Genomic DNA, 27,993 nt, shown 5'->3' with positions numbered 1-27,993 from the left:
TTGCTTTGACAATAATTTTTATCATGCTGAGATGGCAGACCAGCATCTTGGAACAGTAAGTTAAAGTAGAACAAAAAAACCCTACTGGAGATTATACATGCATATACATGGCAGCAATCGTGGAATTACTGTTTTATAGCAAAAGAAAACGTATTCCAAGATGACAGCCATGCATGCACCCTAATGCAACCACCTTCAAATGCTTTCTTATGCTTTAAGAAGAATCACTGACGTATACAAACACCTGATGGATAGAATGCTTGAACTACTCTAGGCCACATCCCAGACCATTATTTGCATAACATGCCACTGTAGTTGGGACCAAGCCACATGCCAATTAATCTTGACCCTGATCCAATGGGAACAGTCCAGCTCTAACTACGAGGCTAGGTCTGCCCTGAAGCAGAACACAAGCAACTCAAGACATGTTTCCCCCTTATTATGGCTCATCCGTCTGGCATAGCTTTTGTTCCAGTGGCACAGTCTACACAGGCCCAATGTCTGGGCACATCTGTCCCACTTAGGGAAACACTATGAATAAGAAAAAAATAAAAAGAAAAGGGGCGGAAAGCTTTAATTAATGTCAGGCACTGGCAAACACTCTCTGCCGCATCCATGCCCATCTTCATTTTGCAGAACATGACACTTCTGTTTGTGATACCACCACATGCAAATCAGTATTGACCATGCTCCAATGGGAACAGTCAGCCCAAAAGGCCAGCCTAGGTTCTCCCTGAATCAGGACACAAGTAAACCAAGAACGGTTTTGCCCTTACCTCTTCCGCAGCCCATTGTTATTTTGCGTACCATGCACCTTCTGTTTGGGATACTGCCACATGAAAATCAGTATTGACCCTGCTCCGATGGGAACAGTACAGCCCTAACTGCTAGGGTACGTCCTCCCTGAACCAGAACACAAGCAACCCAAGATTGGTATAGCCCTTTTTAGGGGTCATCTGTCAGGTATAGCTTTGGTTCTTGTGGGACAGTGTGCAAGGAACCAGAGTCTAGACACACCTGTCCCAACTAGAGCGACATACTAAAGTTTACAAAAAGGCGATGGATGGAATGCTTGAATTAATCAGCTGGTAATTATTCTGACCGCATTCCAGTCTATCGTTATTGTGCCCTCCTTGCCACCTCAGCCTGGACACAGCCATATACAGATCTATCTTGACCCTGCTCCAAATTCATGCCACAATTGTCAACATGTTTGTGCATGCAGGCATGCATGCGGGGGCATATTGCCTGCAGTCCCTTATTTAGTTACTAGATGTCCATCAAGTCAGACGCAAGTCCCTTCAGTAGCGTGCTGAAGCACCATACCCTTACTTGAGTGTATGGACCAGATGCTGGACTGCCATGGGTTGCATACAAGTTTGCATCAGCCACTGCATGGCTGTGATGCAAGGTTGTATCACCTGGCACATGGCTCTGAGGCAGAGCCACATGTCTGCAGTGGTGTAATGCAATATGATGGGGGCCACCCTGTGGAATGTGATGATGGCACACCTGCGTCTCCATATCTTACAAATATTCATTGGTCTTGGGCTGAATACAGGCCAATGGAACAGGTAGGGCCTAGGGTGGCCCCCTTCAACTGAAAAGTACTGTATTACACTCTTGCATGCCTCATATGCAGAATGCAGCTTACTGTCACTGGTAGAAAATCAGACTGTCTCTTTAAGTTATTACATGCTGATGCTTATATAGGCAACCAGGGTACCACAACAGAAAGGAAGGGCACTGACACACAGACAGGTGTTAACAAATTACGCTCATATAACCCAGTAGGTGTCAGGCAGCAGGGAGAGACTGCTCAGAATCGGGACCCTAGAGAGCAGGGGCTTAACCGCAAGCAAATATTACGAAAGCACTTAGAAATGGTAAACATGATACACAAATTGTGTTATAAATATAAAAGGCATTATTGGAACAAGTCTGATTAGCATATTCCTGGCAGTCTCAGTTTTCTGCAAGCCTTGCAACAACAAACACAGAGGCTCTGGAGGTGACATGGGCAGCTTTTATATCGCCAACACTGCGGTCACTCAGACAGGCGATGAGCACTGGCAATGTTGGAATCTGGGACATCCCCACACTAGCCCCAGCAATAAGTGCATCTTTACAATGTTAGAGCTTGTAAGCATGCTATCATCCAAGTTGGGGGTGGGGAAAGGGGATAACAAGAACAAAAAAAGAAGTGTAATTTTTTATTTTTTTAGATTTTTTAAAACCTTTAAGGAAAAATAAATTGCACTTCGAGTTACATTATATGCGGGTGAGAAGTCCACAATCACAGATTTAAATCACAATTATGGCATTCAGTACATGAATCATCATATGCAAGAAACCCATTATATGACACAGAAAGAAAAATGTGGAGAGAAGGCGGAAGGGCAAAGAGGAGCCCCCGAGGAAGTGGCCACATGCGGACTGAGGAGGGAGCGGGGTGCCAGGAGTGTGTGCAGGTAGGGAAGCGTCACCTCACGAACCAACTCCGGCATCCGCCGCGGGCGGAGAGTGCTGGAGAGGCCGCAGAAGGCAAAGCATCCTGTCGCTGAAGATAAGAGACCAGGGGACCTCAAATGTCGTTCGGTCGGGAAGTGGTCGGCACCAATTCCGAGAATTCGGAAAGCAGCGTCTGACAGCGTGAAGCATCCTCGAGCCAAGCTCTAACATTGGGCACGGGTCTGTGACCCCAACATATGGAGACTGCTGGACTTAGCCCTTCTGGCAGGTTCACCCCTGAACTTTTTGCTTTTTAATATTACATAATTATAGTGCTTTCTGGTCTTTGCGCACTTTGACACTGTGTCCCAGTGTAAAGTGCGTGCGCTCTCTGAGTGCGTGTGTGAGATTGGCCTGCCCTCCCATAGGAATGCATGGGGGATTTGTGTGTCCATGGTAGTTCCTGATGTGTGGGGAGTGCAGGGTCGAGTTTGGTATGTGCGGGCTCGTGTGATCAAATGCTGCGCGATGATGTGCGCGGATTTATGTGTCTAGTGTGGAAGTGCCACTTCTAGAAGTTGGCATGTCTGTGCAGTGAATGTGAATTGACTGTCTGGCTTGTGATTGGCTGGAGCTGGCTGGTGTGCCTTGCTCCAGGAGTCAGGATGGGTCTGCCCCGGTGGTGAATGGAGAGATCTGCATGTTGATGGGAGGGAGGAGTGCACCTGGTGTAGGAAGGTGGATACCGGACTATGGTTACCCCCAACTTTTTGCCTAGTGTTAAGCTGGTTTTCGACTTAGTTGGCCTGGGATCCTGCTATTCAGGACCCCAGGCTATCTGCTCTTTCTGTAATATGGACTCCATGTACTATAGGTACATAGCAAATTGGATATTGGGTCACCTTTGTGAGTCCCTGTATAGTATACCATAGGTACCCAGGGCATGGGTGCACACAAGGCCTACCAGGGGCTGCAGCATGTATTATGCCACCCCTGGCTGGCCACTCAAACTGACACAACTGGCTGATCACTCAGCTGGGGCAGGGTCGTGTAATCACCCCTTGCTTAGGTATAGTATTCCTATATCTACCCTTATATATAGACACACAGTAACCTATAAGTCACTCCTATGGCAGGCCTTAACAATCCTGGAGGCAGAGTGCTTGGTTATGTGTGAGATGGTGCTCTAGCATGAGCTGAGCCTGTCTGCAGCTTTCGGAACCATGAAATTATAGCTGTTCTATGATATTGCCATACCATATACTCTTAAGTGCATTATGAACCTCGCGGTTAAATGCTAACTTTGGTTTGGCTTTATCTAAACATGTCGTGTAAGGTGTCATACACTTTGGAATACTACTCCATTGCCAATTCTGGCGACGGGGGTAGCATTCCACCCTTCTAGAGGGAGAAGACATGTTATTGCTGACTATCCCGGTAAAAGTTAACCAGAGCCCCAGCGTCACAAAATGGACGCTGCTGTCACAGACACAAGTCTGACCTCCTGGTGCTGGGAGTCCTTCCAGTCAGGGAGGTTTCGACAATAGGTTTCCTGCCTGGGGAGGTGCGAGCACCACCCCAGACAGGACTTTGTGTATTGGGACAGGGAGGGCTGAATAGATCGAGACACTGCCTGAGGCACACTATGTGCTTCATGCATATCCCAGTTCAAACCGGTTGCTGGGGCACTCCAGCCCCAGCTCTGCCGCGAAACTGGACAAAGGAAAGGGGGTGTAACCACCCCCCTTCCTGGTCCCACCCATAGGAGGGACCTAGGAACTAATCCAGCCTCTTTTAGTTGTATAAAGGTAGGAGCTGTGTCCTTAGACTTTAGATTTGATCCTGAACTGAAACTTGAAACGAAACTCTGGACCTTCGACGTTCTGCTGAAGATGAAGACTGAATAATCTCCCTTGTGGCCAAGGAGTGACCACCCTGGGCAACCAGGCACCATCCAGCAAATCAACGGCTTACTTTGTCAACGTTCCCGCCGGAACCCGAGCACAGAGCCTGACAAGACCCAGACTTCCAGACCTCTATGACCCTCTCTTCACGTCTGCAGCATAGCTGAGATCCGTGGAGGCGACGAGACACGTGGGACCGGACATCTTGAAAAGTCCACGACTTGCTAACTGTGCAGCTCGTGAGGTATCCTCGAAGCTGTGCACTGGGGATTGAGAAGCCCCGAATCCGAGCTCCACCTGCACCGAAGACCAGCCCTCCATGACTTCTGCGTGGGGCCCTTCTGCTTGTGTTCTGCTAGAGGCGTTGTCCGGTTGCTGGCCCGTTGGGTAGTAGCCTCTGTGATGAAAATACTTTTGAACCAACTCGCTGGTCTGGTTGCTCCAGACTGGCTATCGCCTCCCTGCAAAGGTGAGGCACTTCAGACCTTGCTGGTTTGCATCTGAAGCCTTCTTTGAATCCGGCGTGGGTTGCCTTTGCCAAGGCTTGTTGACTCCAATCCAGCACTCGACCCCTCCATCTGCGAGAACCTTCGTGGGACAGCTCCTCTCCAGCATCTGGTCGTCCTCGACGCCTCCTGGTCCGCGTGGCTGAAGAGACAAGCTTCATGACAGCACATGATTGCTCCTCGACGTCGTCTGGTTCCTTCCTGGTTCCACCTGGTCACTGGTTAGTGACCCAGACTCTGTCCCCTCTGCTTTCAGGTCCTCTTTATCCTCGATCCACCCTTGGATCCACCCGGACATCTTCCTCCTGGTCGCCTGAAGCATCTTTCTTCACAGGCTCCATAGACTTCAACGTCGAAACCCGACACATCTTCACACCTATGCATCCGCTTCCTGTGGGTGAGGTAACGCGAGTACTTCGGTGCTCAGAAGGGTATTGACTATGCAAGTGTCTAGGTTTTTAGTTGTTTCCTTCTAGCTAGACCGGAAGTGTCCTGAATCCTTCTTTTTCTAAACTCTAAGTTCCCATTGACTTAACATTGACTCACAAGTGTGTGTAAAGACACTGCACACGCTGCCTGTGACGGTGATGGATCAAGCCCTGATCTGTTGACTGGGTAGGAGTGTTCTGATTAACTCAGATACTCTGTCCATCACCACCCCCTTTTGAAATTATTTTGGCCACCATGAGTGTGGAAGGGTATGCTCAGACATGAGTCCCTTGTTCACTGCACCATCAGGATTCAAGCAAGCCGGGCCGAAGACGGCTGTAATGCCAGAAACCGGTCCCCGGAAGCTTGTTTCCTTTCCAGTGAAGAATTGGCTTGGTAGTTTGGTCTGCCCTGTTCCCATGATGCACTGGGCCAGGGACAGACTAATTTGCATATAGCCAGGTTCTGAACTGGGATGGTGCAGTGAGCTAAAAAACGGTGATGGATCAAGCCCTGATCTGTTGACTGGGTAGGAGTGTTCTGATTAACTCAGATACTCTGTCCATCACCACCCCCTTTTGAAATTATTTTGGCCACCATGAGTGTGGAAGGGTATGCTCAGACATGAGTCCCTTGTTCACTGCACCATCAGGATTCAAGCAAGCCGGGCCGAAGACGGCTGTAATGCCAGAAACCGGTCCCCGGAAGCTTGTTTCCTTTCCAGTGAAGAATTGGCTTGGTAGTTTGGTCTGCCCTGTTCCCATGATGCACTGGGCCAGGGACAGACTAATTTGCATATAGCCAGGTTCTGAACTGGGATGGTGCAGTGAGCTAAAAAACGGTGATGGATCAAGCCCTGATCTGTTGACTGGGTAGGAGTGTTCTGATTAACTCAGATACTCTGTCCATCACCACCCCCTTTTGAAATTATTTTGGCCACCATGAGTGTGGAAGGGTATGCTCAGACATGAGTCCCTTGTTCACTGCACCATCAGGATTCAAGCAAGCCGGGCCGAAGACGGCTGTAATGCCAGAAACCGGTCCCCGGAAGCTTGTTTCCTTTCCAGTGAAGAATTGGCTTGGTAGTTTGGTCTGCCCTGTTCCCATGATGCACTGGGCCAGGGACAGACTAATTTGCATATAGCCAGGTTCTGAACTGGGATGGTGCAGTGAGCTAAAAAACGGTGATGGATCAAGCCCTGATCTGTTGACTGGGTAGGAGTGTTCTGATTAACTCAGATACTCTGTCCATCACCACCCCCTTTTGAAATTATTTTGGCCACCATGAGTGTGGAAGGGTATGCTCAGACATGAGTCCCTTGTTCACTGCACCATCAGGATTCAAGCAAGCCGGGCCGAAGATGGCTGTAATGCCAGAAACCGGTCCCCGGAAGCTTGTTTCCTTTCCAGTGAAGAATTGGCTTGGTAGTTTGGTCTGCCCTGTTCCCACGATGCCCTGGGCCAGGGACAGACTAATTTGCATATAGCCAGGTTCTGAACTGGGATGGTGCAGTGAGCTAAAAAACGGTGATGGATCAAGCCCTGATCTGTTGACTGGGTAGGAGTGTTCTGATTAACTCAGATACTCTGTCCATCACCACCCCCTTTTGAAATTATTTTGGCCACCATGAGTGTGGAAGGGTATGCTCAGACATGAGTCCCTTGTTCACTGCACCATCAGGATTCAAGCAAGCCGGGCCGAAGACGGCTGTAATGCCAGAAACCGGTCCCCGGAAGCTGGTTTCCTTTCCAGTGAAGAATTGGCTTGGTAGTTTGGTCTGCCCTGTTCCCATGATGCACTGGGCCAGGGACAGACTAATTTGCATATAGCCAGGTTCTGAACTGGGATGGTGCAGTGAGCTAAAAAACGGTGATGGATCAAGCCCTGATCTGTTGACTTGGTAGGAGTGTTCTGATTAACTCAGATACTCTGTCCATCACCACCCCCTTTTGAAATAATTTTGGCCACCATGAGTGTGGAAGGGTATGCTCAGACATGAGTCCCTTGTTCACTGCACCATCAGGATTCAAGCAAGCCGGGCCGAAGACGGCTGTAATGCCAGAAACCGGTCCCCGGAAGCTTGTTTCCTTTCCAGTGAAGAATTGGCTTGGTAGTTTGGTCTGCCCTGTTCCCATGATGCACTGGGCCAGGGACAGACTAATTTGCATATAGCAAGGTTCTGAACTGGGATGGTGCAGTGAGCTAAAAAACGGTGATGGATCAAGCCCTGATCTGTTGACTGGGTAGGAGTGTTCTGATTAACTCAGATACTCTGTCCATCACCACCCCCTTTTGAAATTATTTTGGCCACCATGAGTGTGGAAGGTTATGCTCAGACATGAGTCCCTTGTTCACTGCACCATCAGGATTCAAGCAAGCCGGGCCGAAGACGGCTGTAATGCCAGAAACCGGTCCCCGGAAGCTTGTTTCCTTTCTAGTGAAGAATTGGCTTGGTAGTTTGGTCTGCCCTGTTCCCATGATGCACTGGGCCAGGGACAGACTAATTTGCATATAGCCAGGTTCTGAACTGGGATGGTGCAGTGAGCTAAAAAACGGTGATGGATCAAGCCCTGATCTGTTGACTGGGTAGGAGTGTTCTGATTAACTCAGATACTCTGTCCATCACCACCCCCTTTTGAAATTATTTTGGCCACCATGAGTGTGGAAGGGTATGCTCAGACATGAGTCCCTTGTTCACTGCACCATCAGGATTCAAGCAAGCCGGGCCGAAGACGGCTGTAATGCCAGAAACCGGTCCCCGGAAGCTTGTTTCCTTTCCAGTGAAGAATTGGCTTGGTAGTTTAGTCTGCCCTGTTCCCATGATGCACTGGGCCAGGGACAGACTAATTTGCATATAGCCAGGTTCTGAACTGGGATGGTGCAGTGAGCTAAAAAACGGTGATGGATCAAGCCCTGATCTGTTGACTGGGTAGGAGTGTTCTGATTAACTCAGATACTCTGTCCATCACCACCCCCTTTTGAAATTATTTTGGCCACCATGAGTGTGGAAGGGTATGCTCAGACATGAGTCTCTTGTTCACTGCACCATCAGGATTCAAGCAAGCCGGGCCGAAGACGGCTGTAATGCCAGAAACCGGTCCCCGGAAGCTTGTTTCCTTTCCAGTGAAGAATTGGCTTGGTAGTTTGGTCTGCCCTGTTCCCATGATGCACTGGGCCAGGGACAGACTAATTTGCATATAGCCAGGTTCTGAACTGGGATGGTGCAGTGAGCTAAAAAACGGTGATGGATCAAGCCCTGATCTGTTGACTGGGTAGGAGTGTTCTGATTAACTCAGATACTCTGTCCATCACCACCCCCTTTTGAAATTATTTTGGCCACCATGAGTGTGGAAGGGTATGCTCAGACATGAGTCCCTTGTTCACTGCACCATCAGGATTCAAGCAAGCCGGGCCGAAGACGGCTGCAATGCCAGAAACCGGTCCCCGGAAGCTTGTTTCCTTTCCAGTGAAGAATTGGCTTGGTAGTTTGGTCTGCCCTGTTCCCATGATGCACTGGGCCAGGGACAGACTAATTTGCATATAGCCAGGTTCTGAACTGGGATGGTGCAGTGAGCTAAAAAACGGTGATGGATCAAGCCCTGATCTGTTGACTGGGTAGGAGTGTTCTGATTAACTCAGATACTCTGTCCATCACCACCCCCTTTTGAAATTATTTTGGCCACCATGAGTGTGGAAGGGTATGCTCAGACATGAGTCCCTTGTTCACTGCACCATCAGGATTCAAGCAAGCCGGGCCGAAGACGGCTGTAATGCCAGAAACCGGTCCCCGGAAGCTTGTTTCCTTTCCAGTGAAGAATTGGCTTGGTAGTTTGGTCTGCCCTGTTCCCATGATGCACTGGGCCAGGGACAGACTAATTTGCATATAGCCAGGTTCTGAACTGGGATGGTGCAGTGAGCTAAAAAACGGTGATGGATCAAGCCCTGATCTGTTGACTGGGTAGGAGTGTTCTGATTAACTCAGATACTCTGTCCATCACCACCCCCTTTGAAAATTATTTTGGCCACCATGAGTGTGGAAGGGTATGCTCAGACATGAGTCCCTTGTTCACTGCACCATCAGGATTCAAGCAAGCCGGGCCGAAGACGGCTGTAATGCCAGAAACCGGTCCCGGATGCTTGTTTCCTTTCCAGTGAAGAATTGGCTTGGTAGTTTGGTCTGCCCTGTTCCCATGATGCACTGGGCCAGGGACAGACTAATTTGCATATAGCCAGGTTCTGAACTGGGATGGTGCAGTGAGCTAAAAAACGGTGATGGATCAAGCCCTGATCTGTTGACTGGGTAGGAGTGTTCTGATTAACTCAGATACTCTGTCCATCACCACCCCCTTTTGAAATTATTCACGCTGCCTGTGGGCCTCCTACTCCTAACCTAAGGTTCAGATAGTGTAGCCCCAGCGATTCTCTAGGCCCTAGGCCTTGCCTTTCTCGTGATGTGGTACTTATACCACTTTCTTAGTATATGGTTTGCTTCGCCACTAGGGCCTAACCGTAAATTGTGCAACTTAACGTATTCTGATTAAGTAACTTGTTATGTGCTTTTGCCTCTGATCTCATAAAGAGTTCAGAGGAGTGTGTTGGTAAATAAATACATATATATTTTATATATATCCTGTGTGGTGTCCTTTCATTTGGTATTCAAGGGGTTACTTTTGGTAAAACAGCTGCCTTTACACGCCCTCAAGAGTCTTTTAGCCTAAGACTGTTCTATCCACGCTACCACTAGGATAGCTGGTCTATAAGGTTGACTTACAACCATCACCATAAGGGTTGTTTGGACTGGTGCAAGGTGTTTACTAGAATAGTGAACATCATATACCAGGCCAACTTTTCACACCTGGGACCTGAATAGGGCTGGGCCTTCCCTCCACAATGCTGGCTCAGCCCCGTGTGGTGTGTCTGATGTCCCTGGCCTGTCCTGTGAATAGGGAGAGGGGCTGAGCAAAAGAAAGTGCTCAGGAACCAGTTGCATCTGGTTCGCCCCTTGCCTGCACCTTTGACAACAAAGGAAATGCGTGTATAAAAAGAGGCTGTGACCTCATACTAAATGTTCTTGTTTCCTGACTTGAATCTACCAGGGGCGTGCTTGCTGCTGGGGACCAGGGGAAGGCTTGCCTCCCTGGGCCCTGCCCTGCCGCTAGATGCCTGGAGTTCCTGCTTGGATCCTAACAGAAGGGGGCTTGCTGCTAGTGGGGCCCAGGAGAGACCGCCACGGGGGCTGTCTCCTTGCTGGAGTGCCCTGTGTGCTGGCCCCTGGACCCTGCATTGCCCCTCCTGATGCCCAGGACTGCTGGGACCCTTTGCTCTGGGGGATCCTTCTTTGGGGGCTTTGTAGTTGCTGTGCCCCAGCGCCTGGTGAGCGCTTTATCTTTCATTTAGGGGCTGAGCGCTGTCATTTTCCCTCGGGGGGGAAACGCTCCTGCCCTTTGGTGGCCATCGCGGGTGCCCACCCCGCTTATTTAATTAATTCTAGAGTGGGTGCCCACCCCGCTTATTTGTGTGCCTTAGTGGGTGCCAATCCCGCTTCTAAGTTTTATTTTGCGTACCGAGGGTGCCCACCCCTCCTTTATGCCCGAAAAATCACCGCCGCAGCCCTCGCGCTGAAAACAGGAAGTCAGGCACCGTAGTGCCTGACGCTGGGCGGGACTTCTGGTTTTGAAGGGAAGTCCCGCCTGCCGCCGCGCTGGGATTGGCTAGAGTGCCGGCGCCCTGCCGGAGAAGGAGAAAAGCCGGCCGAGTCATGGCCTCCTGTGGCCCGGGGCTCCCGTGAGTTAGGGAGAGCCCCGGGGCCGTCAACCGAACGCAGCACCAGTGTCGCGGGGCTCCCATGCGGTGGAGGGAGCCCCGGCCAAAGAGTCAGCCGGGAGCCGCGAGGGCTCCACCTCCCAAAGTCCCGGTCCCGAGATGGGGGACCGGGTGAAGTATGGTGCATGCCCCTGGAGAAGCCGGTGAGTGGAGCTGCCCCGAGGGTGGGGATAGGGGGGAGAGAGAGCGCCGAGTGAGTCTCGCCCAGGGCGGGGGCAGCCCCGGATGGCAGTGGGCCGCCCCACCATTTGTACAGCGCCAGATCACTCTAACGATGGTCCTAATTATCTCGAAAGCCCCAGTGGAGGTCCCGAGGGCCAGAGAGGGGCCTGTGTGCTTGCCCCTGAAGGCCCCAGGTATTCCTAGAGCCAGAGAGCTCCACCGTTGGGGGCATTTATTTCTTTGAGGAGCCAGAGTGCTCCAGAGGGCACATGTATGTTCAGAGCCTAGAGGGCTCCACCGTTAGCGCAATATGTATTTTCAGAGCCCCGTGTGGCTCCAACGTTTTGGCGCAGTCTTTGCTCCAGAGGGCCAGAGAGGGCCCATGTCACAGTTTGCTTCACAGCTGCCCAGCAAGTAGTGGGCAGCTGCACCGTTTAGGTTTTCTTTCTAGGGACATGTCTCTGGACTCAGGAGTGAGTCGCACTCCTTCACCCCTACTTTGGCCTTCCACAGCTGCGCAGCACTTAGTGCCAGCTGCAGCGTTTAGGCCCTGTTCTTGTCCTCAGCTGCCCAGCAAGTAGTGGGCAGCTGCTAGGTTTAGGTTTTGGCGCAGTGGCGCAACCTGGACCTTGATGTGATTTAGGTGCTAATGCTTTGGGTGTTAGGAAATGTACTGTATCTAGTATGTTTTGCGCACCCTGTGTTTGATGCCTCTAGATATGATGTATACATAGAGGGCTGTTTTACCTGTTTAGGTTAATGTTAGGGAGATTGTACTTCCCTGTGTGATTTCCGCCCCTAGTGTAAGGTTTTACTCAGGTGGTGAGGGTCTAATGTAGTTAGACTGATGGGGTACTGTGTATGATGGATTTCATGGCACAGACTGTTGCAAGTGCAGTGATTTTCAGTGTTTACTGACTGTACGTTCTATGACCTATTTTACTTGTATGTTTTAGTTCACCTTTACCAAGTTCACTTTGTGATGATCCTGAAAATGGTCCATGTGGCCCTGTCAGGTGTACATAATCCCTTGTAAATATTGCCCGTGCCAGTTGGCACAATGTATATGGTGCTATTACTATCTGATGTGTTTTGATAATACAAAGGCTATTTTTGATATAGCCTTGTGTGGAATTCCTTTTGTGGGGGGCCTGGAATGTTGTTGCTAGTGGGTGCGTGCGCAAATGCTTTACACATTGCCTCCGGGATCAGCCTTACTGCTCGTGTCACGTTGCCAAGGGGGTGAGCAGAGGTTATCTTTGGAGTGTAACTCCCTTGCAAGTAAACAACAAAAGTTCCCTTGGGGTATACTTACTATTCAAATACTGAAATACTCGACACATTCCTCATACACACTTCACATGACACCAGTGGTAGCAACCATAATGAAACTTTTGTAAAGGTAAACATATAAGCTCAACAACATAGAATTATATAAAAAACAACTGTTTTATTAATAAAAAAACAATAAAATCACACTAATTTAGTGCACAATGTACATCACATATATATAAAGAAAAGAACAATTAATAAAAACCCATGTGCACAACAATTATGGACAAAAGGTACAGGAGAAATGTGTAAACAAAGACGCCCCCCTATGTCTTTTGGATAGTCAATTCGTAAACGTTTGGATCAACTGGGAGTTAGAGTATCCTATATCTCCAGAAGGGTTGACCAATCAGAATTTGACTTAGCACAAAGAGCGTCGACGCGTTTCGGCAGTACAATTCAATTAATAACCGCCTTCTTCAGGACATAAACAAATGGATTTCTCATTGTGAATAAAAACAGCATCACCTATGCCTCAGCATATGGATGAAGAGAATGTTTGTGCAGCGCTCGCTTCAATAATTCAGAGCTGCTGGAATACACTGTTGAACTTGGTATTCAGTATGCGGGCTCACGTTCTGGAAGGATGCACTCTCAAACTCCAGGGACAATGTAACTTCTAAAATGCCTTAAAATAATTCATGGAATCCTTCCCAGCCTTTGTTTCCTGGCTGTAATGTTTAAATCACTGCTCCCATTCGAGTTTATTGGTAGCTTATAATTCTTGATCCGTAAGGATTTTTTGAGGTGTGCAAGCCTCAGCCTGGGGTAAGTTTGCTCGTGGCTTTCAAAGTCCGACGAAAAGCATCCCCTCACGGCGTTCCTCAGCAATGGTTCCGCGATACAATCTTCAGAAACCGGTTGGTTTCTGAATTGTTGAAGCGAGCGCTATTGTATGCCAGGGGTTACCACCCCCCACTGTGGATTGGCAAGGACCAGTGGTATCTGGGTGGCCTAGGGCCTGGTCCTAGCCGTGGACAACTAAGGAGTACCAGTAGGGTAGCCTAGTTGGGCCTGAATTTTTTTTTATTTTTTATGTGTGCTTGTTTTGTAGAACAATGTGGCGTAGAACCGGAGGGTGTCCCCGCAGTGGGGGCCCGCGTCCGTGTTCTATCGCCCAAAGCAGGGAAGTCCATCACAGTGGAGATTGGTCTGCCCTGCGTTTTGGCTGGAAGGGGGTTGTGTTGGACTTGGCCCTTCTGGCAGGTTCACCCCTGAACTTTTTGCCTTTTAATATTACAAAATTATAGTGATTTCTGGTCTTTGCGCACTATGACATTGTGTCCCAGTGTAAAGTGCGTGCGCTCTCTGAGTGCATGTGTGAGATTGGCCTGACCTCCCATAGTAATGCATGGGGGATATGTGTGTCCATGGTAGTTCCTGATGTGTGGGGAGTGCAGGGTCAAGTTTGGTATGTGCGAACTCGTATGATCAAATGCTGCGCGATAATGTGTGCGGATGTATTGTGTCTAGTGTGGAAGTGCCAATTCTAGAAGTTGGCATGTCTGTGCAGTGAACGTGAATTGAATGTCTGGCTTGTGATTGACTGGAGCTGGCTGGTGTGCCTGGCTCCAGGAGTCAGGATCGGTCTGCCCCGGTGGTGAATGGAGAGATCTGCATGTTGATGGGAGGAAGGAGTGCACCTGGGACCTGAATAGGGCTGGGCCTTCCCTCCACAATGCTGGCTTCCACACCCTGTGGTGTGTCTGATGTCCCTGGCCTGTCCTGTGAATAGGGAGAGGGGCTGAGCAAAACAAAGTGCTCAGGAACCAGTTGCATCTGGTTCGCCCCTTGCCTGCACCTTTGACAACAAAGGAAATGTGTGTATAAAAAGAGGCTGTGACCTCATGTTAAATGTTCTTGTTTCCTGACTTGAATCTACCAGGGGCGTGCTGCTGCTGGGGCCCAGGGGAGGGCGTGCTGCTGCTGGGGCCCAGGGGAGGGCATGCCTCCCTGGGCCCTGCCCAGCCCCTGGAGGCCTGGATACCTGGAGTTCCTGCTTGGATCCTAACAGGAGGGGGCTTGCTGCTAGTGGGGTCCAAGGGGCCGCCATGGGGGCTGTCTCCTTGTTGGAGTGCCCCGTGTGCTGGCCCCTGGGCCCTGCCTTGCCCCTCCTGATGCCCAGGACTGCTGGGACCCTTTGCTCTGGGGGATCCTACCTTGGGGGCTTTGTAGTTGCTGTGCCCCAGAGCCTGGTGAGCGCTTTATCTTTCATTTAGGGGCAGAGCGCTGTCGTTTTCCCTTGGGGGGAAGCGCTCCTGCCATTTGGTGGCCATCCCGGATACCCACCCCACTTATTTAATTAATTCTAGAGCGGGTGCCCACCCCGCTTCTACGTTTTATTTTGCGCACCGAGGGTGCCCACCCCTCCTTTATGCCCGAAAAATCACCGCCGCGGTCCTCGCGACAAAAACAGGAAGTCAGGCACCGTAGTGCCCGACGCTGGGCGGGACTTCCGGTTTTGAAGGGAAGTCCCGCCCGCCGCCGCGCTGGGATTGGCTAGAGTGCCGGCGCCCTGCCGGAGAAGGAGAAAAGCCGGCCGAGTCATGGCCTCCCGCAAGTTAGGGAGAGTCCCGGGGCCGCCAGCAGAACGCAGCACCAGTGTCGCGGGGCTCCCATGTGGTGGAGGGTGCCCCGGCCGAGGAGTCAGCCTGGAGCCGCGAGGGCTCCGCCTCCCAAAGTCCCGGCCCAGAGATGGGGGACCGGGTGAAGTATGGTGCATGCCCCCGGAGAAGCAGCCGGTGAGTGAAGCTGCCCGGAGGGTGGGGGGGGGGAGATAGAGCGCCGAGTGAATCACGCCCAGAGCGGGGGCGGCCCCGGATGGCAGTGGGCCGCCCCACCATTTGTACAGAGCCGGATGGCTACAACGATGGTCCTAATTATCTAGAAAGCCCCAGTGGGGGTCCCGAGGGCCAGAGAGGGGCCCGTGTGCTTGCCCCTGAAGGCCCCAGGTATTCCTAGAGCCAGAGAGCTCCACCGTTGGGGGGCATTTATTAGTATTTAACTTGTATGTTTTATTTCACCTTTACCAAGTTCACTTTGTGATGATCCTGAAAATGGTCCATGTGGCCCTGTCAGGTGTACATAATCCCTTGTAAATATTGCCCGTGCCAGTTGGCACAATGTATATGGTGTGATTACTATCTGATGTGTTTTGATAATACAAAGGCTATTTTTGATATAACCTTGTGTGGAGTTCCTTTTGTGGGGGGCCTGGGATGTTGTTGCTGGTGGGTGCATGCGCAAATGCTTTACACATTGCCTCCGGGATCAGCCTTACTGCTCGTGTCACGTTGCCAAGGGGGTGAGCAGGGGTTATCTTTGGAGTGTAACTCCCTTGCCCTAACTAGAGTGGTGGTTTCTGCCTGGCTTTGGAGCAAGCCTCAGCCAACCAGAAATCCCATTTCTAAGAGAGACCCTACGCCTTGCGGGGACGAGTAGCATCACAATCAGATGGCGAGTAGCGTCTGGACAGAATTTTACAAAGCCAAGGAGGCAGAGCAGCGGGTCCGGCTCGACAGGCGTCAAGGTACTCGCCGTAATAATGGTGCATACATCTCGCCAGTAGGCCGAGACCTAAGGGCACAGCCAAGCGAGGTGGTAGAAGTCTGTCGCGGGAGCTGAGCACCGCAAGATCTGTCGCTGCGGGTGAGACCCATTTTATGCAGTTGAACGGAGAAGCAGTATAATCTATTTAAGTATTTTTTAAAATGTACGAGGCGCAAACGATAGTTTGGGGACAGGCGTTTAATCTGATTACAGCAGTACAGCCAGCCCTAAGTGTAATGGTTGAAGGAAGAAAGTGATGGGGCAGCTGGTAGAGGAAAAGTGGAGAGGGCAGCACAAGAAATAAAAATTGAGAAATGTAAATAAAGTTCTTATTGTATTTAAGGCCAGATTTGTCAGAAAAGTAGGAAGGTCAAGAGTGAACCAAGATCTGGTATGACCTGGAGCTACAGGAAGAGATAAGTGACAAGAAGACAGGGCTGTAAATAAAGGGGCGAGGGGATTAGTATGAAACAGATTGGCAAAGACAGTAGGTCTTGCCTTTAGGATCTTTTGGCTTTGTGAATGGTTTTAAGTCATGCTGCACAACATACGGGCTAATGTGCAACATGGCTAAAGAATTTTCGCAAAATGTCTTTATTTATTTATTTTATTTATTTAAACGGTTTTATATAGCGCTGGCTAGACCCAAAGGTATCAGAGCCCTATACAAGGCTTGGGAGTGAAACAAATTGCAATATAACAATTGTACAAAAAGGAAAAGTGCAAGATAATAAGAACAAAATGCAAAGAACAGTAAATATATGGACTAAAAAAAATAAGGAGTACAATTAGTCCATAACCAGAATTGGATCGTTGAGCTAGCGTGGGTTGTCGGGGACGGGGGAGGGGAAAGTATGGAGTTGGGGGAGGGGAAAGTATGGAGGTAGGGGTGAAGGGAGGGGGGTGAAGGGAGAGGAGAAAGCATGTAGGAGTAGGCAGTGATTATAAGAGAACTGATAGGGGGAGGGTGGAAGTATATGTGAGAATAAGAGGAGGGGGGTTATAAGTCAGATATAATGAGGTGAGAACATTACACAGTCATGGACAGATGGGAAACCCTGTCAGGTGGCAGGATTAAGGACCCCAGTATTTGTTGAGAAGGTGCAGCTTGAGATCTTTTTTAAAGCTGAGGTAGGAGGGGTTGCAACGTAGATCTTTGGGGAGTGTGTTCCAGAAGAACAAGTTACTTACCTTCGGTAACGCTTTTTCTGGTGGATACAGTATCTGCCTGTGCATTCCTCACCTTGTGAATATCCCCTTGCGTCAGCAACATTCGGAAATTCTTTTTGTAGCTGCGCGCCAACGTGGACAACGTCACAGAGGCACGATACCGCGCACGACTCCGCTGACGTCACCGACTCCATAATAGGCCCACGCCGGCGTGATGACATCAGTTCCGCCCTTTTTTCCGTGCCTTCAAGGCACACAGACGGACCGACATCAGTAGATAAATACACAGTATACACAGTACATAAATGTCAAGATAACACACGGTGTGAAACCAATGCAGAAAAGAAATTGTAATAAAACTATTCCTTCAACAATAAAAACATATTAACATCACAATTACTCAGGTATAGAAGAGTGGACAACGGGGAGGCGGGTGGGTCAGTGAGGAATCCACAGGCAGATACTGTATCCAACAGATAAAGCGTTACCGAGGGTAAGTAAATTGTTCTTCGGATGGATACATCTGCCAGTGGATTCCTCACCTTGTGAATAGATTCCCACAGTAGTCCCACTCCCGGAGGAGGGTGTCCACTCCCCTATACCAGAAAATCCTGGAGGACAGAACGCGCAAAGTGGCCTTCCCTCCTCACTTTGGTATCCAAGCAGTAATGCTTTGCGAAAGTGTGGAGGGAGGCCCAATTTGCCGCTTTACAAATGTCCTCAACAGTTACACCCCTAGACAAAGCAGATGTTGAAGACTTTGCTCTAGTAGAGTGGGCTCTAGGAAAACCGTCTTAAAGGACAACAACCTCAAAGGACAATTATATAGAGGTTCGAAAGGGGAACCCATTCGAAAAGTAAGCACCAGATTCAAGTCCCATTGAGGCACAATAAAAGGAGTGGGAGGAAATGTATTTGTAAGGCCCTTCAGAAATCTTAAAACAATAGGAGATTTAAATAAGGACGGCTGATCCGGCAGACAGAGAAAAGCCGACAAAGCCTAAAGATAAACTTTCACTGTAGCCACAGCAAAACCTTGCTGCGCTAAAGAAAGAGCAAATAGGAGTATATCTGACAAACGAGCCCTCAAAGGGTCAATGTACTTCTCCCTACACCAAGTCACACATTTAGTCCATCTGTAAGTATAGATTGACTTAGTGGAGTCACACCTGGCCGATAGAATGACATCCACCACATCATTTGGGAGAGAAAAGGAATTCAGGTTGCCCCGTTCAATCTCCAGGCATGAAGGTGTAAGGTCTGGAGGTGGGGGTGTAGAACCTGCCCCTTCATCTGAGAGAGGAGAAGTGGAGAAGATCTGTGTACCACCCCCTTCTTGGCCAATCCGGGGCGACCAATATAACTTGGGCCCGGTCTTGGCGAATCTTCCTCAGAACCCAAGGAATCAAGGGTATGGGAGGAAACTCGTAAAGGAGTTGCGAGTCCCAAGTCAACTGAAACGCGTCCCCCAAGGTTTCCTGCATTGGAAACTGGAGGCTGCAGAATGACGGGCAGGGATGTATGTCACTACAACGCATGCCATTACGACGCAGGTTTTACAACGCAAGTCGTTACAACGACTTGCGTTGGGGGGCGCTGGATAGTGAATAGTTTAATTTACTATTCCAACTCCAGTCCCCGTGGATAGTAGGGAAGGTGTTGGATAGTAATTAAACTATTCCCTATCCTAGAGCGCCCTCCAGCGCAATTCGTTGTAATGACTTGCGGTGTGAAAGTTGCGTCGTAATGGTAGTGCGTTGTAAAAGTTGCGTTGTAAAGGATGTTTCCCGACGGGCAGTGAGCATTCTCGCGAGTGGCGAACAGGTCCACCTGAGGAGTCCCACACGTCTGAAAGACGTGACGAACTACCTCTTGATGAAACCTCCACTCGTGGTCGGCTGAGAACTGCCGACAGACTGTCTGCACGCACGTTCAGAACTCCGGCCAGATGATTTGCCATCAGACAAATCTGATGATCCTGAACCCAGGACCAGAGACGCAGAGCCTCTCTGCAGAGACACTGCAACCCTACTCCTCCCTGCTTGTTGACATACCACATCGCGGTGGTGTTGTCCGTCAGGACCTGAACCGACCGCCCGCGAAGGGAAGGGAGGAAAGCCTTGAGCGCCAGATGTATCGCCCGTAATTCCAGAAAGTTGATGTGAAGCAACCTTTCCTCTGGAGACCAAAGATCCTTGATCTCCAGATCCCCCAGATGAGCACCCCACCCTGGAGTGGACGCATCCGTTATCACTGTGGCCACCGCTGGAGGAAGTTGGAAGGGCTTTCCTTGAGACAGATTGCCCTCCACGCTCCACCAAGACAGATCCGCTGCAGTTTCTCTGGAGATCCTGATGGACTCCCTGAGATCTCCGTTGTGTTAATACCACTGCCTGCGGAGGCACCACTGGAGTGCCCTCATGTGCCAGCGTGCATGGTTGACCTGCAGAATGCAGGAAGCCATCAGACCGAGCAGACAAAGGACCTTCAGGACTGGAACGACCGCTCCATTGTGAAATAAAGGAATCATTTCCTGTATGTCGCGAATCCTTTGAGGTGGAGGGAATGCCCGACATACAGTAGTATCCAGTAATGCACCTATGAACAGGTTGCGCTGGGAGGGCTCCAGGTGAGATTTGAGTACATTTATTGAAAAACCCAACCTGTACAACAATTGAGTTGTGACTTGCAGATGATGGAGCACTTTCTCCATAGATTCTGCTTTGATCAGCCAATCGTCCAGATAAGGGAATAACGGAACCCTTGACCTTCTGAGATGTGCAGCCACCACTGCCATCACCTTGGTGAAGACTCGAGGCACAGTAGTAAGACCAAACGGAAGGACCGCAAACTGGTAGTGCTGCGATCCCACTGCAAAACGGAGATACTTCCTGTGCGACTTCAGAATGGGGATCTGGAAATACGCATCCTGCAAGTCGATCGACACCATCCAGTCTTCTTCCAGCAGCGCTTGAAGAACCTGCGCAAGGGTGAGCATCTTGAACTTCTCCTGCCTCAGGTAAAGGTTCAAGATCCTGAGATCCAGGATTGGACGAAGTCTGCCATCCTTTTTGGGGATCAGGAAATACTGGGAGTAGCACCCCTGACCCCTCTCCTGCTCTGGAACCACCTCTATCGCACCCTTTCGGAACAGAGCCAGGACTTCTTCCTGCAAGAGCAGCAGGTGGTCCTCCGCACAAAAACCTTGGCAAGGATGGTAATTGGGGGGAAATTCCTGAAAGGGAAGAGCATACCCATTCTCCACGAGATTGAGAACCCAAAGATCCGATGTAATCAATTCCCAATCTCGTAGAAAATGGGTAAGCCGGCCCCCCACTGGGCCCACATGATCTGGAATGGCGGATCTAGGGCTTCTTTGCTGTGGTGGCAGGGGGTTGGGAAGAGGTAGAGGAGAAGGAGGAGGCCTGACTACCTCTAGGACGAGCTCTTTGCCTGCCTCTGTACGACTTGTACAGCGTATTTTGCTGATGCTGCTGAGGCTGCCTGTAGGTCCGAAAGGAAGACCTGCCAAAACCTCCTCCCTGTAGTACCTCTGGACTGTAGGCCCAAAGATCTCGCTGTAGCTCTGCTGTCCTTGAACCTTTCTAAAGCAGCATCAGCTTTCTCTCCAAACAATCCTGACCCATCAAAGGGCAAATCCATCAAGGCAGCTTGGACATCCGCAGACAATTCAGAGGATTTAAGCCATGCCGCTCTTCTTGTGGCCACTGAAGAACCCATCACTCTTGCCACCGAGTCAGCAGTGTCCAGACCACTCTGAATGACCTGTCTAGCGGCAGCCCAAGTGTCAACAATCCCCTCCTGAAAATCCTTCCTATCCTCCTCAGGAAGCTTGGAACCAGCTGTTTGACTGAATCCATCAACGCATGGATATACCGTCCCATTAGACAAGTTGTATTAGTCGATTTGAGCGCCATGCTTGCCGAGGAAAATACTTTTTTAGAAGCCTGGTCCTGCTTCTTCGATTCCTTATCCCCAGGAACCTGTGGAAAAGCGCTAGCAGATTTTTTTCGAGCAGGCCGCCTGCACAACCAAGCTCTCTGGAAAGGGGTGTGTGGATAAAAAGTCCGGGTCACCAGGCGTCACCCTGTACCTTCTTGCAACCGCCCTCGAAACAGCAGGGGCTGTGAGCGGTCTTTTCCAAACTTCAGATATTGGCTCCGCCAAAGCATCATTAAAAGGGAGTATAGGCTCGACCACAGAGGTAGGCGAATGAAGGACTTCAGTCAGTAAATTAGCTTTATACTCAGCAGTTGGAAGTGTTAAATTCAACAAGTCTGCAGCCTTTCTTATGACCACGTGATAAGGTGTCACATCCTTAGAAGGGGCGTCAGAAACAGAGGCCAACTCCCAATCAGGGGCCAGTTCAAGACCACTAGCCTCTCTCAGATCATCGAAAAGATCCTCTGAATCCTGCAGCTCACCTTCTTCCATTTCTGCTTTACGATACCTCTGCTCTTCCAGAAGTCTTTGTGCCTCACGCCTCGACCTCTCTTTGATGAATGACGGATCCGGAATTGACTCCGTCGGAGCCGGAGCCGCGGTCGAGCCCTAAGCCGGAGGACCAGACCGCTGAACACGAGGTCGGATCGGATTCGGCGTCGAGGGCATCGGCGTCGAGGGTGTCGGCGTCGAGGGTGTCGGCGTCGAAGGTCTTGGCATCGAAGGCTTCGGCGACGCAGAGTTAAGCTAAGGCGGCGTAGGAGCCGGCATAAATGGCATAAAAGGCGCAGGAGCGTAAGTCTGGGGAATACCCAGATTGTATGCTAATGGACCCGTGGGACCAACCGGTGCACCAGAGGGGTACATAGCTCTTGAATACACTCCATACATAGCATTCAGGAACTGAGTAGGGTCCTGACCTGGAGCAGGAAAAGCTGGATAAGAGCCCACAGGCTGCTCTCGAGGGAGCGGAGTCTTCTCGACTTCGACTTCCACCTCAGGCTGATGCACCGGGGTCGACGAACCTGCAGGCAACGGAGCCTCCTCTTCTCCTCCATCTTCTTCATCTCCCTCACCCTCCTGGTCAGAAGAATGAGTCGGAGCCGGAGAAGGATTCGACATCAGCTTCGGTGAATGAACAGGCGAATTCACAGGCGAAGCCTCACCTTCGAAGACTTGAACTTCCGGAGTCGGAGCCTCCACATCCTTGCGAAGTAACTTCACCTGCGACTTCGGTCTCGAACTCGAGTCCTTCCCAGAGTGATGACGAGACTCATGAGTTCTCTTCTTGTGCTTCTTCCTCGATGACTTCGAAGCATGCACCGAAGACGACCTAGAGCGCGACTTCGAGCGAGACCTCGACCTCGAGTGACGAGTCCGTGACCTCTTCTTGTCCTTCCTGCTCTTCAACTTCGCAACAAGGAGTTTCGCCTCCCTCTCACGGAGAGCCTTAGGATTCATTTTCTTACAGGACGAACATTCCTCGTCGTCATGGTCCGAACTCAAACACCAAACGCAGCACTCGTGCGGATCCGTAATAGACATCGTCTTGGCGCACTCTCCGCAGGGCTTGAATCCAGTCTTCTTCGTGGACATTTTGACACAAAGAAGAAAAAGGACACCGAAATGAAACAAACAGTAACAAAGTTACCAACAGCTACAGAGGATCCCTAGAAACAGTTAGCGTAGACGACGCGGAAAAAAGGGAACTGATGTCATCACGCCGGCATGGGCCTATTATGGAGTCGGTGACGTCAGCGGAGTCGGGCGCGGTGTTGTGCCTCTGTGACGTCGTCCACGTCGGCGCGAAGCTACAAAAAGAATTTCCGAATGTTGCTGATGCAAGGGGATATTCACAAGGTAAGGAATCCACTGGCAGATGTATCCATCAGAAAGTAGGCGATTTCCTGAGAAAGAGCGTAACTGGGTAGATTTCTTGTTTAACAAGGGAGGTACTAGCATGAGAGTATTTGTGCTCCTCATTTCTCTAGAGCAGCCCACTTTGAGGAGTTTGTCTGAGAGATATAATGGGGAATGATGATATAAGGCTTTATGCGTAATGCAAGCATTCTTGTAGGTGGATCTGCCTTCGATGGGAAGCCATTTCAGATCTTTGAGGATGGGAGAAATGTGGTCAAACTGCTTACAATCCGAAATAAGCCTGGCCGCGAGGTTAAGGACTGATTTGATTGGGGCTAGGTGGACATTTGGTCTTCCAGAGAGAATGGCATTGCCATAGTCCAATCTAGAAACTACAAACACAATAGCACTGCTCCGCTCACAACTCCGTATGATGTCACTGGAGCCATAAGAAGACCTCGTCTGCATGCTAATGTCTAATCCATCCATTTTTTTCGTGCCTTCGAGGCATACGGGTACACTGAAAACATCCAGCAAGTATACAGAGTATACAATATATACACAAATATACATAGTAGAAGTATGAAATAAGAAGGAAAACAGGAATAGCTAAAACCAAGACATTTCCCAACAACAAGCATCATAGCAAAGCAAATTACAGAGATACAAGAATATCATGCACATAAACCTTTTCGATATACATAGGTAGACAATGGGGAGAAGGGTGGGTTACTGAGGAATCCACAGGCAGATACTGTAAACACCATAAAAAGCGTTACAGAAGGTAAGTAACTTGTTCTTCTTATGGATCCATCTGCCTGTGGATTTTTCACCTTTTGAATTGAATCCCCAAGCAGTCCCTCTCCTAGCGGAAGGTGTCCACCTACTCTTCCAAAAAGTCCTGCAGCACAGAACGTGCAAAATGGCCGTCCCTCCTCACCACTGAATCCAAGCAATAATGCTTCACGAAAGTGTGGCGGGAGGCCCATATTGATTTCTCACAGATGTCTATCACAGTGACAGCTCAAGCCAAAGCTGAAGTGTGAGACTTTGCTCTAGCAGAATGAGCTCTAATAACTTTAGGCGGCTCCTTCTTGGCCTAGGTGTAGCATACCTTGATGCACAAGTTACATACCTTCGGTAACGATCTATCTGTAAGAAACAGTAGTTAGTATTAGATTCCTTACCTTAGAATATCCCCAGGCGTCAGACTGGATATGGAAAATTTTGCGTAGCAGTACCCCTGCGCGTCGTTAGCCGTCGTCTGCGGCTCCACGTCCGTCGGCGCCGGGATGACATCGTCGGAGTACTTAGATGCCGCCCTCGCCCGCTGACGTCAGTTCTTATACACAGCTTTTCCGTGCCAGAAACGCAGAGCCATGATAAAAACCAACACTGGTGCCATAAAAACTAGGGCCCTGAGAGGGGATGACCTTAACCCTAGATATCGGTTCGCAGAACGGGGAGGATGGGTGGGGCGGTAAGGAATATAATGCTAACTACTGTTTCTTACAGATATATCGTTACCGAAGGTAATTAACATGTGCATCTGAAAGAAACAGGTTAGTATTAGATTCCTTACCTTAGAATAGATATCCCAGCAATACCAACCCCAGTGGTGGGTCTGCGAACCAATAATCACACCAGAAAGTCCTGGAGGACGGAACGGCCAAAGAAGCCATCCCTCCGGACTTGGCTGTCCAGGCAATAGTGTCTTGCGAACGTGTGCAGCGAGGCCCACGTAGCTGCCTGACAGATGTCCTGCAAGGGGACTCCCCGACCCAGGGCAGTAGTAGCCGCCGTGGCCAGAGTGGAATGGGCACATAGCCCCACAGGAGGCTCCTTTTTAGCAAGAGAGTAACAAGCCTTGATGCACAAGACGACCCATCGAGAAATGGTCCGTTTGTGCACCACCCGTCCCTTCTTAGTGCCCACGTAACCAACAAAGAGTTGGTCATCCACCCGGAACTGGCGTGTGCGACCCAGATAATATGAGAGCACACATTTTGGGTCCAGACGGTGGAGACTCTCTTCCTCTTTCGAGGGATGCGGAGGCGGAAAGAAGGTGGGCAAGGTGATGGACTGCCCGATGTGGAAGGCTGTGACTACCTTGGGCAGGAAAGAGGGTCGCGTCCGCAACACAACTTTATCCGGATGGACAGAAAGGAAGGGAGGTTGAGAAGAAAGAGCCTGGAACTCACTCACTCTCCTGGCAGAGGTGATGGCAACCAGGAATGCAGTCTTAGAGTAAAGAGACGAAGAGGACAGTTATGAAGTGGCTCGAAGGGAGCGCACATCAGATAAGTCAGAACAAGGTTCAAGTCCCACTGAGGTATCACGAAAGGAACAGGAGGAAACATATGAGTGATGCCCTTCAAAAAACTATTTACAACCGGGGACTTGAACAAAGAGGGCTGATCAGGGAGCCTTAAGAAGGCGGAAATGGCAGAGAGGTAGCTCTTTAGAGTGCCAGGAGCAGAGCCCTGCTGGGCAAGAGAAAGAAGAAAGAGGAGAACCTCTGAAAGGGGGGCAGAAAGGGGATCCACCGCCTTTGCTGTGACCCATGCCACAAACTTGTTCCACCTGCAGGCGTATACCGATTTTGTGGAGGGACGCCTGGCTGGCAGAATCACATTAAAGACTTCAGGAGGCAAGTTAAATGTCCTCAACTGCCGGCGCTCAATCTCCACGCATGTAAGTGGAGACTGGACAGGTTCGGATGGAGGAACGTCCCCTGCTGCTGTGACAGAAGGTCCTCCTGAAGAGGCAGACGAATCGGGGGATCGACTGACATGCTGAGTAGCTCGGGCTACCAGTATCTTCGTGCCCAGTCCGGAGCCGTAAGGAGGACTTGGGCCCGGTCGTGCCTGATCTTCTTCAGCACTCTGGGCAGAAGTGGTATAGACGGAAAGGAGTACAACATACTGCAACTCCACTCGCGACCAAAAGCGTCTCCGAGCGAGTGCCGCCTTGGAAAATCCAACGCGCAGAACTGATGACATTGCGCGTTCTCTTCTGTGGCGAATAGATTTAACCAAGGCTCTCCCCACTGCTTAAAGAGGCCTTGCGCCACGTCCGAGTTCAGACGCCATTCGTGATCCATCATGCACCGACAGTTGAATTCGTCGGCCCTGGCGTTCAGGGCACCTGCCAGGTGTTGAACCACCAGGGTCACGCCCTGATGTTCCAGCCACTGCCAGAGGCGCAGAGCCTCCTGACAAAGGGTCCACGACCCCACCCCGCCCTGTTTGTTGCAGTACCACATGGCGGTGGTGTTGTCCGTGAACCCCTGCACTACACTCCCCCGGACAGAGTGGAGGAATGCCTTCAGTGCAAGCCGGATTGCCCGCAGCTCCAGAAGGTTGATGTGGAGCTGGGACTCCGCCGGAGACCAGAGGCCTCTGATCTCCGCTTCTCCCATGTGGCCCTCCTAGCCCTGGAGGGACGCGTCCGTCACAACTACATGCTCCGGTTGGGGTAGGGAGAGGGATCTGCCGCTGACCCAATCGCGGTCCGTGAGTCACCACTGCAACTGTCTTGCAGTGCCCTCCGAGATCAAGACATGGTTGGACAAGATGCCCTGATGCTGGGCCTACTGAAACTTCAGGTCCAACTGCAGAGCCCGCATCCGCCACCTGGCGTGATGCACCAGAAGGATGCAGGAGGCCATGAGCCCCAGAAGCCGCAGCGTCAACCTGACCGAGACTCGGGATAACGGCTGAAAGATCGGAATCAGAGCCTGAATATCCCAAACCCGCTGTTCGGGAGGATAAACTACTCGCACTCTGCACTTTTTCCTTTCCTGAGGCGGAAAGCCGGGAAAGTTAGGCTGCTAAATTGTATTTTACTTGTGTTTTACCTTACATGACAGTTTTAATTGTTTTACTTTGCTCCTCGCCGATTCTGCATACTTGCTCCTCTCGCCCACGGCTACCTCCCAGGCACTTACGTCTCCCCACGCAGCCGAATAGGTGCTGTCACGGGCTGACCCGGGGGTGAGCAGACATCTTACAGGGAGGTGCAGGGTTGGCGGTATAGACATTCCGACCCTCCCGCCCTCTGTAGTATTTAAGTAGCGCAGTTCCTGACCCTCATTGATTGCTACTCGCACTCTGCACTTTTTCCTTTCCTGAGGCGGAAAGCCGGGAAAGTTAGGCTGCTAAATTGTATTTTACTTGTGTTTTACCTTACATGACAGTTTTAATTGTTTTACTTTGCTCCTCGCCGATTCTGCATACTTGCTCCTCTCGCCCACGGCTACCTCCCAGGCACTTACGTCACCCCACGCAGCCGAATAGGTGCTGTCACGGGCTGACCCGGGGGTGAGCAGACATCTTACAGGGAGGTGCAGGGTTGGCGGTATAGACATTCCGACCCTCCCGCCCTCTGTAGTATTTAAGTAGCGCAGTTCCTGACCCTCATTGATTGCTACTCGCACTCTGCACTTTTTCCTTTCCTGAGGCGGAAAGCCGGGAAAGTTAGGCTGCTAAATTGTATTTTACTTGTGTTTTACCTTACATGACAGTTTTAATTGTTTTACTTTGCTCCTCGCCGATTCTGCATACTTGCTCCTCTCGCCCACGGCTACCTCCCAGGCACTTACGTCACCCCACGCAGCCGAATAGGTGCTGTCACGGGCTGACCCGGGGGTGAGCAGACATCTTACAGGGAGGTGCAGGGTTGGCGGTATAGACATTCCGACCCTCCTGCTCTTCTTCCGGTATAAATGTGTGTCCCTTTTCGCCCGCGCAGCGGGCGGGCGCGACGATGGCGCGCCAAAGGCGTGCCTGTCTGCGCCCGTCCGTGCCCATACGGGTCCAGGGGCCCCAACCCCTGGCCAAAT

At 50.5% G+C, this 27,993-nt stretch overlaps 1 protein-coding gene across 1 annotated transcript in view; it reads right to left on the bottom strand.

The window, feature by feature from the left end:
* Positions 1 to 27,993, bottom strand: part of MARCHF6 (membrane associated ring-CH-type finger 6) — a 1,360,950-nt gene that overhangs the window by 261,175 nt on the left and 1,071,782 nt on the right. The gene's annotated exons all lie outside the window — the stretch shown is intronic.

The sequence above is a fragment of the Lissotriton helveticus genome, chromosome 4_1 (genome assembly GCF_964261635.1).
Source record: "Lissotriton helveticus chromosome 4_1, aLisHel1.1, whole genome shotgun sequence".
Classification (NCBI taxonomy): Eukaryota; Metazoa; Chordata; class Amphibia; order Caudata; family Salamandridae; genus Lissotriton; species Lissotriton helveticus.
This window is presented reverse-complemented; position numbering and strand designations above follow the sequence as displayed.